The sequence below is a fragment of the Plecotus auritus genome (genome assembly GCF_963455305.1).
Source record: "Plecotus auritus genome assembly, chromosome: 5".
NCBI lineage: Eukaryota > Metazoa > Chordata > Mammalia > Chiroptera > Vespertilionidae > Plecotus > Plecotus auritus.
The window spans coordinates 23,770,061-23,787,833 of NC_137776.1; the positions used below are offsets into that span (position 1 = coordinate 23,770,061).

The window sequence follows — 17,773 nt, forward strand, 5'->3', positions numbered from 1 at the left end:
AATTGAATCCAGGGGGCCCCTAGAATCCCTTCAGATTCCAGTCCAGGATATGATACCTGCCTTGGTTGAAGATAAGAAGGAAAGCAAACACAATCTAAGAACAACCCCGCTTAGCAAAGAGCCCCCACGCCATCTTCTCAAAGGCAAACACAATTAATATGGTTTGGGTCTCTTGCAATCAACAGATATCAACCTTCAGATTAAAAACAACAACAACAAAAAACAATAGAAATCAAAAACCAATTGAAAGACCGAAAACCCATACACATCAGGAACAGTACAGAGTGAGGAGCAAGAATAGACTGGAAGACAGAGAAGCAGTGCAGCTTGAGTGACTAAAGCAACCATATTACTCAAAACATCATAGAAGGAAAGAGTGGGAAATCCACAAGTCCTCTCTTCTGGGCTCTGGGCACACGGCGTCCCTTCCTGGGTGACTCACAGTGGGGTCACCTTCACCCCCTGCTTCATGTGGTAAGGGCCTCTTTATAAGGAGACACACCACGAGCCTTCTCCTCCTCCATCTCTGCGAGCCAGGAGAATTGCGTCACTGACCTCTACACATACTCACTCCCTCCTCTTTCCAGCCGGCCACCACACAAGGGATCTTGTCTTGTGGTCCCTGCGATCCTTTCATCTAGGCTCCAAACCCACTGTCACCTTGGCCCTGAATCACTCCCCAGGAGACACTGGGAAAACATTGCTGGACAAAGAGCGTCTGGGTCCTGTATGGCTAGAATTTACTGATCCCTGCTGGTGAGAGAACCCGGGCCATGCTCTCCCCTGCCCAAGGCCAAGGCCCAGGAATAATTTTGAACCTGGCCTGTGGCCAGCTCTGCTACAGACTAGGTTTCCGCTGATTTGGGCAATACCAATTCCCTCCAGCACCCAAGAACCGAAGGACAAAAAGGGCTGAGAGGCAGCCTTAAAGGTTCTAGCTTATCTACCTTACTTGTTCAGTGGCCGAGAAATTACTAGAGTTGGGAAGAGAGCCAGCAAGTATCCCTCCCGCACCCCTCCCCAGTTCTGTTCTCATCCCACTTGGCTATCCTGTTCTCAGGGCGGCCCCAAGGAAAACATTTTGGCAGCTGAAAATGTCAGTGTTTCTCAGATCCTTCTCCAAGATAGAGGATTCCCCTCCAACTGTGTCTCAGCTCATTCCATGTCTCATGGTCCTAACATTTTTTTCTTGACCTTCTATGTGATGATACTCCAGTTTGGTGCTTAGCCATTTTTTCTATAATTTCAGGTCTATGTTTCAATGGGCAGATTTAAGAAGAGTTACAGGAACACTTTTTAGTCTCTGAGCATCCTCCCTTCTCAAATATAGTTCATTAGAACAGAGCCTTTGAGACAGTGTGAGATAGTGGAAAAAAAGCTCTGTACTAGAAAGTCAAAGGATGAGGTTCTGGTTTCAACTGCAATTACTTGTGGGATTCAGGATCACTTAATTTCTCTGAGCCAATCCATCAGAGCTCCTCATCCTGAAGTGGCCCTATGAAGTAAAAAAAAAAAAAAAAAGTATGGAAATTTGTTCTTTCTTTTTAGTTTTCTTTTTATCTGAGTAGTTGATCAGTATATTTGTGTTGAATGTTACTCAATGAAGCCTGCTCATTTCACCAGGCTTAAATTAAATAATAAAGACAAAAATTCTCTGCAGAATGCATAGCACCACAAAATTTACTGAGTTCTTACAATGGAGCAAACAAGTTAAACAAAGATAGATAATATCCCTGGCCCTTGGGGTCCTTACCATCTAGTGGAGGGAGTCAGGAAAACCAATAATTACAACGCTGTGTTGACAGGGCCTGTGATAGACCAAATAAAGTGGCACATAAGAAGGGCAACTAAACTAAACTGGAGAGCCAGGGAAAATTCCCTAGAGCAGTGGTCAGCAAACCACGGCTCGCGAGCCACATGCGGCTCCGCAGTTTGCTGCTCTGTTGACTGAGTTTGCCGACCACTGGACTAGACTAAATGTTACCATGTAGTTGGAAGCTGTGAGGATTAGGCAATTGTGGCATATTGTGTGCAAAGAGGTAAAGGGTAGTATATGACAGTGGTCGGCAAACTCATTAGTCAACAGAGTGGCAAACCGCGGCTCGCGACCACTGCCCTAGAGGAAGTAACATCTTCACTGAAATCTAAACAACGAATAGAAGCTATGCAGGTGAGAAGGTTTGCTGTGCTGCCAGGGGGTTTCCAGAGGGAACAGCATGTGCCAAGGACCAGAGATAAGAGAGAGAATAATGGGTTCTGGGAACTGACAGTAGTTCACTGTGACTGAAGCCTAAATTTGGGGCAGAAGGTAGGGAGTATGAAGGGGGCAGTATAGCCTAGCAGAAGAGAAGATGAAGCCTGAGAAGCAAGTATACGTATATCACATCAAAAAGGGCCGAATGGCCTAGCCGGCATGGCTCAGTGATTGAGTGTCGACCTATGAACCACGAGGTCATGGTTCGATTCCCCGTCAGGGCACATGCCCGGGTTGCAGTCTCGATCCCCAGTGTGGGGCATACAAGGGGCAACCGATGAATGATTCTCATCATTGATGTTTCTATCTCTCTCTCCCTTCCTCTCTGAAATATATATATATATATATATATTCTTTTAAGGGCCTTAATGGTTTTATTAAGGAGTTTGGACTTCATCCTAAGGTCAATAACAAGGTATCGATCAATTTTAAGAGGAACACGTGGCCAGAATTACTTTAATCAGGGGCTTCCATCTGGTTTCTTTTCCTGATTGCAGATCCCTGAGGTTAGTGAGGGAAGCAGAAGTGAGACTGGACCTACTTCTTTTCCTTCCATCCTCTGGCAACGGTGGAACCCAGAAGGTTCATGCTCCCTTCCTCATGGAATTCTCTAGCCCTTTAAAATCATGTCTTGTTTTCCAAACAGTTTTCCCTCTCAGTCCCCTTATTCCTCTCTCTGGCAAAGAATAACCTTTGACCGTGTGCCAAGTCCTTTCCAACCAGCTGTCCTATGGACCTGCGCTATTAGCCTCACCCCACCCCCAACTAGAGCTGTCAGGTAACCCTGCCAATAATCCACATTTCTAATCAAAGCCCCATTTCTTATCTCTTACTTGAATTCCACCAACTCTGCCAATATTTACTTTTCCCTTCAATCCTAGATCTTTCAACTTTTAGAAACAATTTGGTGGCCTTCTAACAGAAGATTAAGATAATGCTGACCAAACACATGATCAATCTGTAGAAGAAAGACCTCATATCCAGGCAGTAATGACACACTAGTAAATAAACTCTATGGAAAACATAACTCCTTTTCTTCCTTTACCTCATTACGTCACCTAGAGTTGCAGTTAAGGTTGGAAACAATACCCCAAGGCAACGATTTTCAACCTTTTGGCACACCAAAAAATATTTTTTGGGCCAATCTGACAAATAAATAGGTATAATTTTGATTCATTCACACCAGAAGGCTATTGTTGTGTTGGCTGTTGTCATTTTTTATTTGACAATCTAAGGGGAAGGCGGTCAGTGCCCCTGACTAAATGGTCAGATACTGCATGTTTTAAAAATTCTTTCAGCACACGATTGAAAATTGTTGCTGCCTAAAGGAAAATCATCGTGGTCATTAACTTTATCTCTTGGCCTCACTGTTTAACCTTAGAATAAAAGCACCTCAGCACTGAGAAAGAAAGCTTGAACCCTCTAGTCCAACATTCCACCTCAGTGTCAGAGTTCTTTGGCATGGCATGGCACCTGAGGTCAGATTATTTCATATTGCCTAAAATGTCCTTAATAACTCCTTTTTCTATTCATCCCCTACGAAACAGGGTTAGGGTAGGAGCTCTATGTCTAATAGAGCTCAAACTCACTGGGTCTTAAGGTTCTAGAACAATGCTATTCAGTGTGATCAGCAGCCTGGTGCTAATCCAGGAACTCTTTGTTACTAGCCCATAATGAGGTAAGGATAGAGACTGAATGTAAGTATTTCAAAACTTTTATAGCAATCTGATGTTGCCATGACATCCAAACACAGGTTTTGAGGACTCATTTCTATGGCCAGGGTATAAAATGGTTTGAGTATTATTCAACTTGTCACATGTGGCATGTGCTGCATATTAGCTATTCACAGTAAAACCATGTGTCAGATTATTTTGAAAAGCACTGTTCTAGAAGGTTCCATGAGAAACGAAGAGGATAGGTATGGGGGTAGGAGGGCTAGCTCTCCTCTCTTTCCCCTCTGGATACAATAGAGAGTGAATCTGCTCCTGGGATGAGGAAGAGGAAGCTGCCCCCACTAAGGCCCTGGCTGCCGGGGTGAAGAAGAGGGCAGGAGTTGGTGGCCAGGTTATCAGGCAATAACAAACTCAGCATCCAAGCACGCTATTTCCAGCAATGCAAGGAGCTTCCTTTGTTTTGGGAAAACAAGAGCTGCAAGAAGCTTCTCCTTGACACGTTCTTGCCTGGCTTCGGAGAAGCCCAACCACCCCTGACACACAAACAGGACAGTCCTGGCCAATGATAGACAAGCCAGTACCCTGACCACAACCCCTGTTTGCTTTTCCTTTTCCACCACTTCCTCAGCTGGAGGGCCAGTGTGGGGCCATCGGTAGCCACCAGCCTAGGTCACCATTCAAGAACTTCACCCCCAATGACCCAGCACCTATTCTATACAACCCTTCAATGCCCTTTATACAGCCTACTTTCTCTCCCCAATATAGTACTTTTTTTCTGAGACCAGGGGCTTCTGGCCCCTTCCATAGAGTGGTAGGTAAAGCTAAGCCTCCAAGCACCACTCTGACAAACTACATGGTATGCTCTACCAAACCATGTTGTTTTAACTCTAAAACCAAGAAGATCTGCATCATCCCCCAAGAAGAACAAAATCTGAGGTCTCAAAAATATTTGGATCAAGTATTATTATGTTACCTGAACAGTCACTTGATTATATTAGACCCTCAGCTTTAAGAACCCAGTTATCACCTAACCTATATAAAACAATGTACCTCTTCGTGATGCAGAGGTTGACCAAACTAAACTTCCAAGTAGGTAGCTAGGAGTTTAGGAGCAAAGACCAAAAAAAACCCAACAAACCTAGGAGACTAGCTCTTGGGGTACAAACAGAATAAGAGCGTCAACCTTGCCCTAACCAGTTTGGCTCAGTGGATAGAGCGTCGGCCTGCAGACTCAAGGGTCCCAGGTTCGATTCCAGCCAAGGGCATGTACCTTGGTTGTGGGCACATCCCCAGTGGGGGGTGTGCAGGAGGCAGCTGATCGATGTTTCTCTCTCATTGATGTTTCTAGCTCCCTCTTCCTCTCCGTAAAAAATCAATAAAATATATTTTTTTAAAAAAGAGCGTCAACCTCTATAGACACATGAAAGTGCCTTCTAAGACCAAAGACATCAGGGATTTTCTCCAAGAGTTCTGAGAGGTAGAGCTAGCAAGTCCCACTTCTGACTCTGCTATGAACAATCAAGAACCTTGGGGACCAGCAAACCTTCCTCTCTTTTTGATTAATCAAGGGAGCTTACTCTTTACCCTCATGGCCCAAGAGCCCATGTTTCTATGAAGATTCATTTGTCCAGTAAGGGAGGAGTGTGGGGGCGGGACTCCCCCCACTCCAGGCCGCCTTCATGCCAAAGGAGGAGGAAACAGAATAAGCAAAATAAAATTCATAAAGTGAAGCAGTAATTATGGCGTGGTCAACAAGAGGCTGTCCTCAGGCCCATCATTATGTGGCTAAATTTAACGCCCTGCGCGGCCAGGGGAGCCGTGCGCCCCGGGCACCGTGTGTCCACACAGACGCCAGCTCCACCACCTTCACCCGCTCAGCCGCCAGGGCTGCCAGAAAGCAGGTCACAATTTTTTTTATAGTCTGTTTACCAAGATGCTGTTTTTACTGCCGAGGTTTCTCTCATTTTATCTCTTTTTCCCTTTTCCCCAAACAGACTGGCCTGTATTTTCTGCACTGTTTTTTTTTTTTTTTCCCTCTTTCTTTCTTTCTCCCTCTCTCAGTACTATTTTCAGAACTCTAATTTTATATGGTATGTCCCTTTTTTTTTTTTTTTTTTTTTTTTTTTTTTTGGTAAATATTTGCCATGACTAAGCCAGGCACATCCAGTTTAAAAGGCTCCGTCCCACAAAACATCGGGTCTTTAATGATATGCATCTCATTAGCTTGTCCCATGAAAGGGGGTATAGAAAAAAAAAGAGCAACTTACAGACTCTCTCACTTTTTATATCTAGAGAGACCTATATTTATATATAAGGACAAGCTGAAAACTGACATTCTAAGCCCCGATACGAGTTAGTACAATGGCTATTTGATTCAGGCTTTTAGGCCTCAGAAGCAGTTTCAGGAGAGAGGGGCTATGGCCTATATAGCACTGCTAGTTGATCCAGGCGGTTCTGACCAGATCAGAAAAGCTAGAACCAATTTCAAACTCTGGGGTATTAGGGCTCTCTACATCAAAACTCTGGGATCTCCTCTGACACTAAATTTCATAAAATGAGAAAAGAAAAGGAGGTAAAGGGGTACTTTCTTCACTGGTGGATGAAGTCAAAGAAAGGGAACCTATGAGTTAAGAGAGTGCTGAGAGAGACCCCTCCACACCTCCCACTCACCATCCAAAGGGCCTTCCCAGCTGGGCAAAGCCCCAACATTGATGGGAGGGTTTTTTACTGCACATGGCAGGTTCAATGAAAGGAGCTGTATGGTCAAGTCCTCTTATTGCACTGAACAAAAAGCACAGCATCCAATAAATACTCTCTGCTACTTACCTGCGATGCTTTTAAAGCCAGATTAATACTCTAAAATGGAGTTAGAGGTGCCCCAACATTCAGTATTTTTAATAAGAAGTGTTGGGGGAAGCCCTAGCCAGTTTGGCTCAGTGGATAGAGCGTCAGACTGAGGACTCAAGGGATCCAGGTTCAATTCTGGTCAAAGGCACATGCCTGGCCCTGACCGGTTTGGCTCAGTGGATAGAGCATCGGCCTGTGGACTCAAGGGTCCCGGGTTCGATTCTGGTCAAGGGCATGTACCTTGGTTGCAGGCACATCCCCAGTAGGAGGTGTGCAGGAGGCAGCTGATCGATGTTTCTCTCTCATCGATGTTTCTAACTCTCTATCCCTCTCCCTTCCTCTCTGTAAAAAAACCAATAAAATATATATTTTTTTAAAAAGGCACATGCCTGGGTTGCAGGCTCGATCCCCAGTAGGGGGCGTGCAGGAGGCAGCCAATCAATGATTCTCTCTCATCACTGATGTTTCTATCTCCCTCTCCCTTCCTCTCTGAAATCAATAAAAATATATACTGAGTGGCCAGATAATTATGACCGGCCAGATTATTATGACTACCCCATCAGTACTTCATTGACACTTCCAAAAATACTGAATATTGAAAACTTCCTAAGAAAATACTCTCAAGGTTTTATTATTATTATTATTTGCATAACTAATTCACTTTATTGTACTGATGGGGTGGTCATAATAATCTGGCCGGTCATAATAATCTGGCCACTCGGTGTATATATTAAAAAAAAGAAGTGTTGGGGGAAGGGCAATGGATACATGGGCTGAGAGACCCTGAGTGGCTGCTCAAGCAGCATCTCATGGGGAGTCTATAGGGGACTGCAGGAGTAACCAAAGGTCCAGAGTCCCTAACTTGGTGTTCATTAGTTAATTTAGGATAATCAGACTCTAGAGGGTTGACTGATGCTAACTAAAATCATAAGAGAGTACTTTTGAAATTAAAATGTCAATTTTACAAGGTGGGGGCTATACCATTCCAGTGACTGATATATCTTCAGCTGATTTTTCCTAGGAAGCTGAATAAACAGTGAGAGTGCTACTAGTTAAACATAGAAAAAGGCAAAGAAAAAAACAGCAAATGACTGTATGGGGTAGTTCATATACACTGTGTGGAAAGAGCTACACATTATTAATCCGCATTCTATTATAGTATTGCTTTGGCACTGTGCTAGATAAATTAATAAAGTGCAACTCATTGGTTTTTCTTTTTTAATTCTATACCATTCTGCTCCTCTATTAGTACATCTCCTCAGATGTCATGAATTAATTGTTTAACAGTTTTTCTCAAATTGCATATAAGAGCCTAGAGGTGTGCAAGACCAAGAGTTGGAAGAAAGGAATGTAGAATAAGAAATGAGGCAGTACTTGGGGCAGAGTCCTCTAGCTATGCACCATTTTCCTATCTTGCAATTAAGTTAGGTCTCTATACTGCTCAGAAGTGGGACCCAGGCTTGCCTACTGCCCACATAAAGTTCCATGTGTAGCCATGTAACAAGTGGCAAGGCGATGGGACATGATGGAAGAATACTGCACTGGAAGTTCAGAGTCTTGTGTTCTGGTGCTAAATTCTGAGTCCTGGTGCCAAAATCTACTACCAGTTGTCTACACAAGAGTTCTTTTATCTTTGTGGGCCCTAATTTCCTCATAAGTAAAATGAAGAGGCTTGATATATTCTTAAATTGATAAACTCCCTTAAAGCTCATAAAATTTGATTGCTCTAATCTTCTGTACAATGTATCAGAGATGTCATGATTCCCTGCATTAAGGTACTAGCCTAGGCTCTTGATGAGATTTGCAATCTTGTCTCATAAGCAATAACATATTTACAAACAGTTGGGTGAGTTACTTCTATAGATGGCTAATCTCATCCATTTTATATTGATTCTTATTTATCTCATTATCAGAGGTTACCCTAAATTTGGAGCTGGGGACTTCACAAAATGAAACACCAAGATGATCTTCGACTATTCTTTCTTTAAGCCAAGATGTGTTGTCATCCTATTGTCTCAAAGCTCCTCCTCATTCCTAGCTTTACTCACATTAACTCAGAAGGGGTTCTTTGGAGTAAAAGATTCTAAGCGACCATGTACAACATCAGAACTGCTCCAGCTTCAAGCATAAGAGTAACAGATGCCAAAGAGCTTTTGAAGGATTCCCTCAAACCACCACACCTCAGGGGAGCCTCTCAGATTGTGTAACTGAATAAAACACCCAGTGTGTCTTCCCTTCAGCAGCCACTTATTATACAAAATCCCTCTGAACTCTTAGCTCAAGATTCATCTCTTCCATAAATACCTTACCCAAAGTAGCCTGGTATGAACCCTAGATCCCATCCAAATGAATCTATTTCTTCCTCCTCTCGGATAACATACATTTTATGTATTTAGAATATTCTTTGCATATGTGTAAATTCCAGTGGTCTAATTTCTCTTAAAAGTCCATTTTTCAAGGGCAGAAACCATATTTTAATTTTTCAGTATCTCAAAACATTAACTATCACGGTTTAATATTTTCGCTGGTGCTTAATAAGTACTATCCACATAGAACTGAAGCTTCCAAATAGACCAAAGATCTTCCACACAGAATGAAAAAAATGCTTCCTGAGACTTTGTAGTAATGTTTGCCTTGACAGTTCCATATGGGAGATAACAAGGATGCCCACGAATCCTACATATTGGACAGCTAGCCCAGCCAGTGAGGCTCACTGGTTGATTTCAGAGAAGAATAGAAAGGGAGAGAGAGATAGAAACATCAATGATGAGAGAGAATCATTCATTGGCTGGCTCTTGCATTCCCCCTACTGGGGATCAAGCCCACAACCCGGGCACATACCCTGGCCAAGAATCGAACTGTGACCTCCTGGCCGCTCAACCACTGAGCAACACCGGCCGGGCTGATCCGCTTTTTAAGTAAGGCAGACTGAATGCCATTGGAAAGAACTTTATAATTCTGGGATGGAAAAACTACATCTCCTGGGGAAAGAGGATAGAAATAGGCAGAAATCAAGTCATCTATCTTCAAATACATCCCGTGCCTCCATGCCATCCACAAACCCTAGAGGAAGTATTAATCCTTCCACTTGCTCAGCTCTTCAGGTCCCTGCTTTCACACTTTCCTTTTCCAGTGGCTTCCCTGCTTTTAAACATATGTGTCTTCCCATCTTGAGAAAGGGTTTTGCTTAAGCCCCTTCTAGCTCTCCAGCTAGCTCTCATTTCCCTTTCATTATGAGACTTCTCTGATGAGGGTTCTACATTCTATGTCTCCATGCCTGATCAACTGATCCTTCTTAAACTGCCGCAATCTGCTGATACTGCCCAGATTACAAATCGCCTAAAGGATTTTTCCTCGGGCAGTCAGGCAGTTACCTTTTCTCTTTGGTCTGTCTCCTACATGTGGCACTGTGAATCGCCCTACTTGGTTGGACAGGAAGAGCATGGGTAAAGACAAATGTGAGTAAATCAGCTGAGTGACTTGAAACCAATTACATAACCCCTAAGCCTCTGCTTCTTTATCTTTCAAGTGAGGATAATGTCACTAATCTCACAGGTTTGTTGTAAGGATTAAAAGTTATAATTTAGCCCTAACCGGTTTGGCTCAGTGGATAGAGTGTCGGCCTGTGGACTGAAAGGTCCCAGGTTCGATTCCCGTCAAGGGCATGTACCTTGGTTGCGGGCACATCCCCAGTAGGAGGTGTGCAGGAGGCAGCTGATCGATGTTTCTCTCTCATCGATGTTTCTAACTCTCTATCCCACTCCCTTCCTCTCTGTAAAAAAATCAATAAAATATATATATTTTTAAAAAGTTATAATTTAGCCCTAGCTGATTTGGCTCAGTGGATAGAGCGTCCACCTGCGGACTGAAGGGTCCCGGGTTCGATTCTGGTCAAGGGCACATGCCTGGGTTTTGGGCTGGATCCCCAGCAGGGGGTGTGCAGGAGGCAGCCAATCAATGATTCTCTCTCATCATTGATGTTTCTATCTCTCTCTCCCTCTCCCTTCTTCTCTAAAAACAATAAAAATATATATTTATTTAAGTTATAATTTAGATAAAGCACCTAGCACTATGTCTAGCACAAGCACAGTATGTACTTTATAATGGTTACTTCCTCTTTCTTGGCTAATTTACTCCTCTATCCAGATCCTCATCCTATCTCACTCACATTTCCTTCACTGGCGCCTATGACTCCTTCCAATTATGACTGTTCCCAAAATCTCATCATTGGACTTTTGTTCTTTTTTCCTTGCTCATCCCAGCAAAAGATGCATCCATTCTCCAATTCTGTTCCTTTGCAGATGACTCCTAAATCTATTTCTATAGGTCCTTTTTTTCAACCTAAGCTTCAATCCTATTTTTTAGACTTTCCTGAATTCCCACTTGTATGTCCTATAATCCTTTTAAATTCAGTATGTATTGAAAAAGATCTTCATCTTGCCCAGCCGGTGTTGCTCAGTGGTTGAGCATCAAGAGGTAACTAGTCCTATATGGTTCAAGTGGTTGAACCAAGAGGTAACTAGTCCTATTTCTAGTCAGGGCACATGTCCAGGCTGTGTGGGCTGACCTCCAGTAGGGGGCATGCAGGAGGCAGCCAATTGATGTTTCTCATTGATGTTTCTATCTCTCTATCCCTCTCCCTCCTCTCTCTCTAAAAGAAAAAAAAATCACTATTACAAATAAAATTGCTGTGAATATTTTAAAAATAAAAAAATTAACAAAAAACATTTTTTAAAAAGATCTTCATCTTATGTTTTCAAATTAACACTAATTATATATAAGCCATCGATTTTTTTTAATAAGCGAAGGCATTATTAAATGGGCATACTGTGTAATCAATGGAGTTTTGTGAAACCCTTCCTCTACAAGAGAGGAAAAGAGGAAGATTCAACTGTGAATCACAGCAAAATGCCCCAGAGGCATGTGAAGCTTATAGGTTAGGCCTAAAGGGGCTAGATATTTGCCAGAAATAAGGCATCAATCAACACTGCCTCAAACTCGATTCTGAACTAAGTGCATTTCTCAGACTGGAGATTAAAACCACCTGAGAGACTAACAGTAGATTTGGTGAAGCTAAACAACAAAATAGTGTTTTATTTTAGAAGAGCTGGTAACTTCCTTTGAATGAAGTGAGATACACAACTCGCTGGAGCAGTGTCTGTTAAATTGTGCTAGCCTATCTAGGTCTAGATACAGGGGGATATATGATTTAGTTTTTCACAGGCTCCCACAAATCTCTACTGTCTTTTGTCCAGCTAGATACACCTATTTATGTTATGTACCTATCCTCTATAGGCATCTGAGTTTAAACATTTGGTTTTGAGTTTTTTTCAGGTAAGAGAATTTGGAACATGATAAAGTCCTTCACTATTGAGATTCCCAGAATCAGAAGCCTGTCTTTTGGAAATGGGTCATTTTATCCATTTGTATTTTCTATATTGATTTCCTTTTCGTTTTCCCTCTGATTTTAAATAAATTTTCTTTCGAAAGTATACGCCCTTATAAAGCTTTGTAAAAGGAAAATAAAGAAAGGGGCCTTTTCACATTTCTTGGGCCCAAAGAAAAGAAGTGGTGACCCCTGGCAGCAGGGCTCAGTGGTGACTACAGGAGTCACAGTGAGAAAAACCCCAAAGAGAAGGCAAATTTCAGAAGAAATATAGTTGAGAAACATGTGCAGCCATCCCTTCCTCCCTGGAGATTTTCATTCCAGAGCTCAAATACTGGTGGATTTGTGTTTTAAATAAGGAAAACCATTCCTTTATATGCCCAAGATTAGATTTAATTGAGCCCCACCCATGATTTTTCCCAGCCTGTCAATGGTACCACTATTCTTCAGATCACACAGGCATACCACTGACAGCCTAATCTTCCTGAAAGATTACTTTCATATGTCAATTCTTCAGTCAAGACTTTCAATGGTTTCCCACTATCTACAACAGTAATTAATAACTGTGAGAAGGAAGTGCCCCATCTCCTTCCTAGGAGACGTGCCTCTGTTTGAGAAACACTGCATGTAATGATAGATGTTAACTGGACTGAAATGGGCAAATAAACAAATTCCAGGGAGAAAAATAGCTAAAAAACACTTACCTTCAGAATAAAGCGCCCATCTTCCAGACCAGCATCTAAGGCCCTCCACAACCTGGCCTCCAATTATTATCTTTTTTTTTTTAATATATTTTATTGATTTTTTACAGAGAGGAAGGGAGGATAGAGAGTTAGAAATGTTGATGAGAGAGAAACATCAATCAGCTGCCTCCTGCACATCCCCCACTGGGATTGTGCCCGCAACCAAGGTACATGCCCTTGACTGGAATCGAACCTGGGACCCTTCAGTCCGCAGGCCAACGCTCTATCTACTGAGCCAAACCAGTTAGGGCTCTAATTATTATCTTGCTAACCTTATTTCCTACTAATTCTCACCCACTCTTTTTTTTTTTTAATATATTTTATTGATATTTTACAGAGAGGAAGGGAGAGGGATAGAGAGCTAGAAACATCGATCAGCTGCCTCCTGCACACCTCCCACTGGGGATATGCCTGCAACCAAGGTACATGCCCTCGACCGGAATCGAACCCGGGACCCTTCAGTCAGCAGGCCGACGCTCTATCCACTGAGCCAAACCGGTTTCGGCACCCACTCTTGTTTTTATCATATATACTTTGCCTATGTGCTTTCCACCTAAATTACCTTCCAAATATTTCTCTAGCAAAACTGAAAACAAATCATTACAATCCAGTTCAAGAACTGTCTTTTACAGGAAGTTTTTTTCAATTGCTCCACTACTGTGCCCCTACTATCATTCATTAAGCACAGTGCGCTCTCTGATGACAGTATTATCAAACTTTTTATGCTCACAGATCCTGGCATAATGCACGTGCACTAGACAGAATTCCAGAAGAATGGATTAACTGCAAGTGTCTCTGGATCAGAGAAGTGACACACACAATGGTAGGGAGGACATTCTGATGCCTCTAGAGTTACCCTTCTGTATGATACCCATGCGGATACTGACAAACATGCTCTGAATCTTATGTCTTCCTCTACATATTGAACAACAGGTGCATGGCAGAGCAGTGCTCCCAATTATGGAAGTGGAGGCCAGAGAGAGGAAAGAAGAAACTTAACTTACTTTTGGCTCTATGACTGTTTTTTTCCAGGATTTCGTTAAGTTCTTATTCCTTTGGTTTTTGAGATATTTAATTTAACTGGGTCTAGAAAAGAGGTCCTAGGGTCTTTCCATGATAAGAGATTCAAGGTTTATGTTTCATCTCAGAGTTGGGAACTATCTCTCAGAAAACTGTTTCCAAGAAACAAGGCGGGTAACAGAATGGCAATCTAACAGTGGCCCTCTCCTTAAGGCCACCCATCTATTTACCATAGAACTGTCTGAGCCTCAGGCTACCAACAAATGATAAGCTGATGGTCTATTCCTAAGATAGGGAAACTAAAAAGGAATGGGAAGATAGGATTCCTTCAACCACTCAACAAATATTTCTTGAGTGCCCACTATGCAGAGACACTGTTCTAGGCACTTTGGATGGATCAGAGCACAAAACATACACCCTTATCCTTGGTGAGCTTACACATTCTAGCAGGGAGGAGGAGACAGACCATACACAATAAGCAAGTAAGTGGATGTTATGGTAATACGTTGGAAAACAGGGCTATGGAAAAAATAAAAAGTTGAGAATGGTAAAGTAAAATGGGAGTGCCAGTGCAGAGGGGCAGGCATGTGGCTCACAATTTTAAATAGGATAGTCAGTGTAAACTCCATTGAGAAGGTGATATTTGAACAAAGACATTATTGTAGTCCATGTAGATACATCCACAGATTTTTTTTAACACACCTCCCTTTAAGAATGGAGCTTAATTACCCTCCCCTTGACTATAGCCTGGATTTAGTGACTCATTTCTAGTAAGAGAATACAGCAAGATAGTGATGGGATGTCACTTCTAAGACTGGGTTATAACATGACTACAGCTTCCACTGTAATCTTGACCTTGGTCTTAGTCTTGGTCTCTTAGGGATTGCTGGCTCTGGAAGAAGCCAGGGATATTCATGTGAGTAGCCCTATGAAGAGGCCATGTGGCAAGGAAATGGCACCTCCTGCCAACAGCCACATGAGAGAGCTTGGAATTGAATTCTCCAGCCCATGACAATGCCTGCATTCCCATCCAAAATCTTGAGTGTAACTTCATGAGAGACCAGGAACTGGAATCGCCCAGCTAAGCTGCTTCCAGATTCCTGACCCTCACATACTGTATGAGATATTAAATGTTTTCTGTTTTAAGCCACTAGACTAGTTTTGGAACAATTTGTCATAGAACAATAGATAATTAATACAGACATAAAGGAAGTGAGGGAGTTGGCCACACAAATATCTGAAGAAAGAGCATGCCAGGCAGAGGGAACAGGCAGCATAAAGGTCTAAAGCCAGGTGATGTTTAGAGTGCTAGAAAAACATGAAGAGGCCAGTGTGGCTGCAGTATGTTAGTGAGGGAGAAAGTAGTAGGAGATGAGGTCAGAAAGGTAATGAGGTCCAGATCATGCAGGGTTTTGTAGGCCATCGGAAGGTCTTGGTTTTACCCTGTAAATGAGCAGGAGAGGAGCATGATGTGATTTATGTTTTAATAAGATCACTTTGTTGCCGAAACCGGTTTGGCTCCGTGGATAGAGCGTCGGCCTGCGGACTAAAGGGTCCCAGGTTCGATTCTGGTCAAGGGCATGTACCTTGGTTGCGGGCACATCCCCAGTGGGGGTGTGCAGGAGGCAGCTGATCGATGTTTCTCTCTCATCGATGTTTCTGGCTCTCTATCCCTCTCCCTTCCTCTCTGTAAAAAATCAATAAAATATATTTTAAAAAAATCACTTTGTTGGCCAGAAGCTGGGCAGGGGTAGCAGCAGGGATACTAGTAAAGAGGCTATTGCAAAAATGCAGGGAAAAGACAACAGTGGCTCTGACCAGAGTGGCAGAGGTAGGTACAGGTGGCTGTGAATAGTAGGATAGCATACCTGTGCTTAGAAGAAGGAGAGTGGGCTGAGGAAAGGAAAAATTGTCATGGAAAACTCATAAAAGCGATGATGCCTGAGCAGAGTTGGGAAAGTTAAATAGGAATTTGTCGTGGGGACAAGAGCGAAGAGAATACAGAGCAAATGGGTCCAGAGATGTATGCACAGGAAGCTGTCAATACTTCAGGATAGTGAAATTGGGGGTACTATGGGCAAGTGACTGAGGGTCAGGCTGAAGAGGTCAGCAGGACCGAATCATGAATAATGTTGTGTGACATGCAAGAAATTTTGAACTTGATCCTAAAGGCTATTGAGAACCACTACAGGACTTTCAGCAAGAGAGTGACATAATCAGGTTTTGTTTCAAGGAGATCACTCTGACACACCTGCAAGTTCAACTGGAGGGGAGCAGTACTGACTGTGAGAAAAGTTAGGAGGCTGTTGCATGGTCAAACCAAAAATGGAACAGGGAATGGTGAATCTAAGGTCATGGGAACTAGAATATAGAAAAACAGCAGGTTCAAAAGACAGCTGACAAGTTGGGCTTTGGAAGCAAGGACAAACAGCAAAGTACATAACTCCCACTTTTTCTACATTTCTAGCTAGACAACTGAGTGGATAATGGTACAATTCCCCAAGACAAGATATATAGGAAGAGAAACAGGTTTGAGGAAGTCTAGTATTAATTTGGACATGTTGCATGTAGGACATCCCGGTGGAAATGTCAAGCATGCAGGAAGAAATATGGCCTGAAACACAGTGGAGATAGAAACCTGGTGCTCAGTGGTGCACCATGAGAGTTAAAACTAGGATCTGGATGACAAAACTCAGAAAGAGAGTGAAGGGTGAGAGGATGAAGGACACAATTCTAGGCAACACTAACTTTTAAGGGGCAGGTAAAGAATGACAAGCCAGTCCCCCAAAACCAAGTAGAAGCTGCCTGTGAATGAACCTAATAGGATAACAATTTCCAAGTTAGAGAACTCCCCATCTTCAATAGGTGTCTTTGATATAATCTTCCTAAGAGCAGCAATGAATAAATTCATTGCAATGAGTAGCTTCATTGCTTGAAAGATCTACTCTAGAATCAGGCTGCAACCAGACAGCGGATGAAGATAGAAACTAAAACTAGACAGGACGCAAAGGCCATGGCTACATTTAGGATGCTGAGTCAAATCAATGTTAACTGTAGTTATATAACTAAAACTCTATAGTAGAAGTTGGTTAAAGTATTATACTGAACAAATTAAGTCTCACAGAATGCAACAATAGAAGTGATTGCTCTGCTGAATACTCTCCTCTGAAGAGAGAGAAGAGAATTGCAAAATGTCTATCTCTGTTAAGGCTCCCCTCCCTAAGAAAGCCAACTTCATGCAACTGCCCAGGTTTTGGTGTCAAGGGCTGATTCCTAGCCAGGGGTTGCCAGCTGCAGAGGGCGGGGCTCTATTTTGGGCTGCCTGTCCCTGAGCCTGGCCAAGTCTGGTTTGAGCAGCATGCAGCCCCAGTGACTCACACACCCATGCAAACCGCCTGTGGCTCAGTGGCCTGGCCTCGGAATGCCAGCCTTGGGCCAGCTCCCTCCTCACCCCATTACACTGGGATAAATAAATAAAGAGCCCCGCCAGCAGCCGCACAGGCTGATGGCAACCAGATGGAGAGAGAAAGGCATGGACAGGGCCAGGGGAAGGAACTCCCTCCAGTGGACTAGACTGAGAGTGGGCTGTGCCAGCCCAATCATTCTAAAGTTCCCCTTCTACATAGTTTGTACTGTCATGCAATAATAGTCTCCAATTCCTTGATTCATCTTCTACTGCTAAAGGTGACTTTCAAACCCTAGTCCTAGGAAATGCTCTATATGGGGCTCTTGCCCTCTCTTAGAATCAAGCCAGCAGCCACTCCACCCAGGTGACTTGTATCAACATTGCCAGTATTCCCCTCTAGTTAGGCCACCATCAACTGGCCCCCTTGGCTCCCTGGAAATGAGA

The 17,773-nt window shown here is 43.0% G+C and overlaps 1 protein-coding gene across 1 annotated transcript in view; it reads right to left on the reverse strand.

The window, feature by feature from the left end:
- Positions 1 to 17,773, reverse strand: part of NHEJ1 (non-homologous end joining factor 1) — an 84,322-nt gene that overhangs the window by 53,435 nt on the left and 13,114 nt on the right. The gene's annotated exons all lie outside the window — the stretch shown is intronic.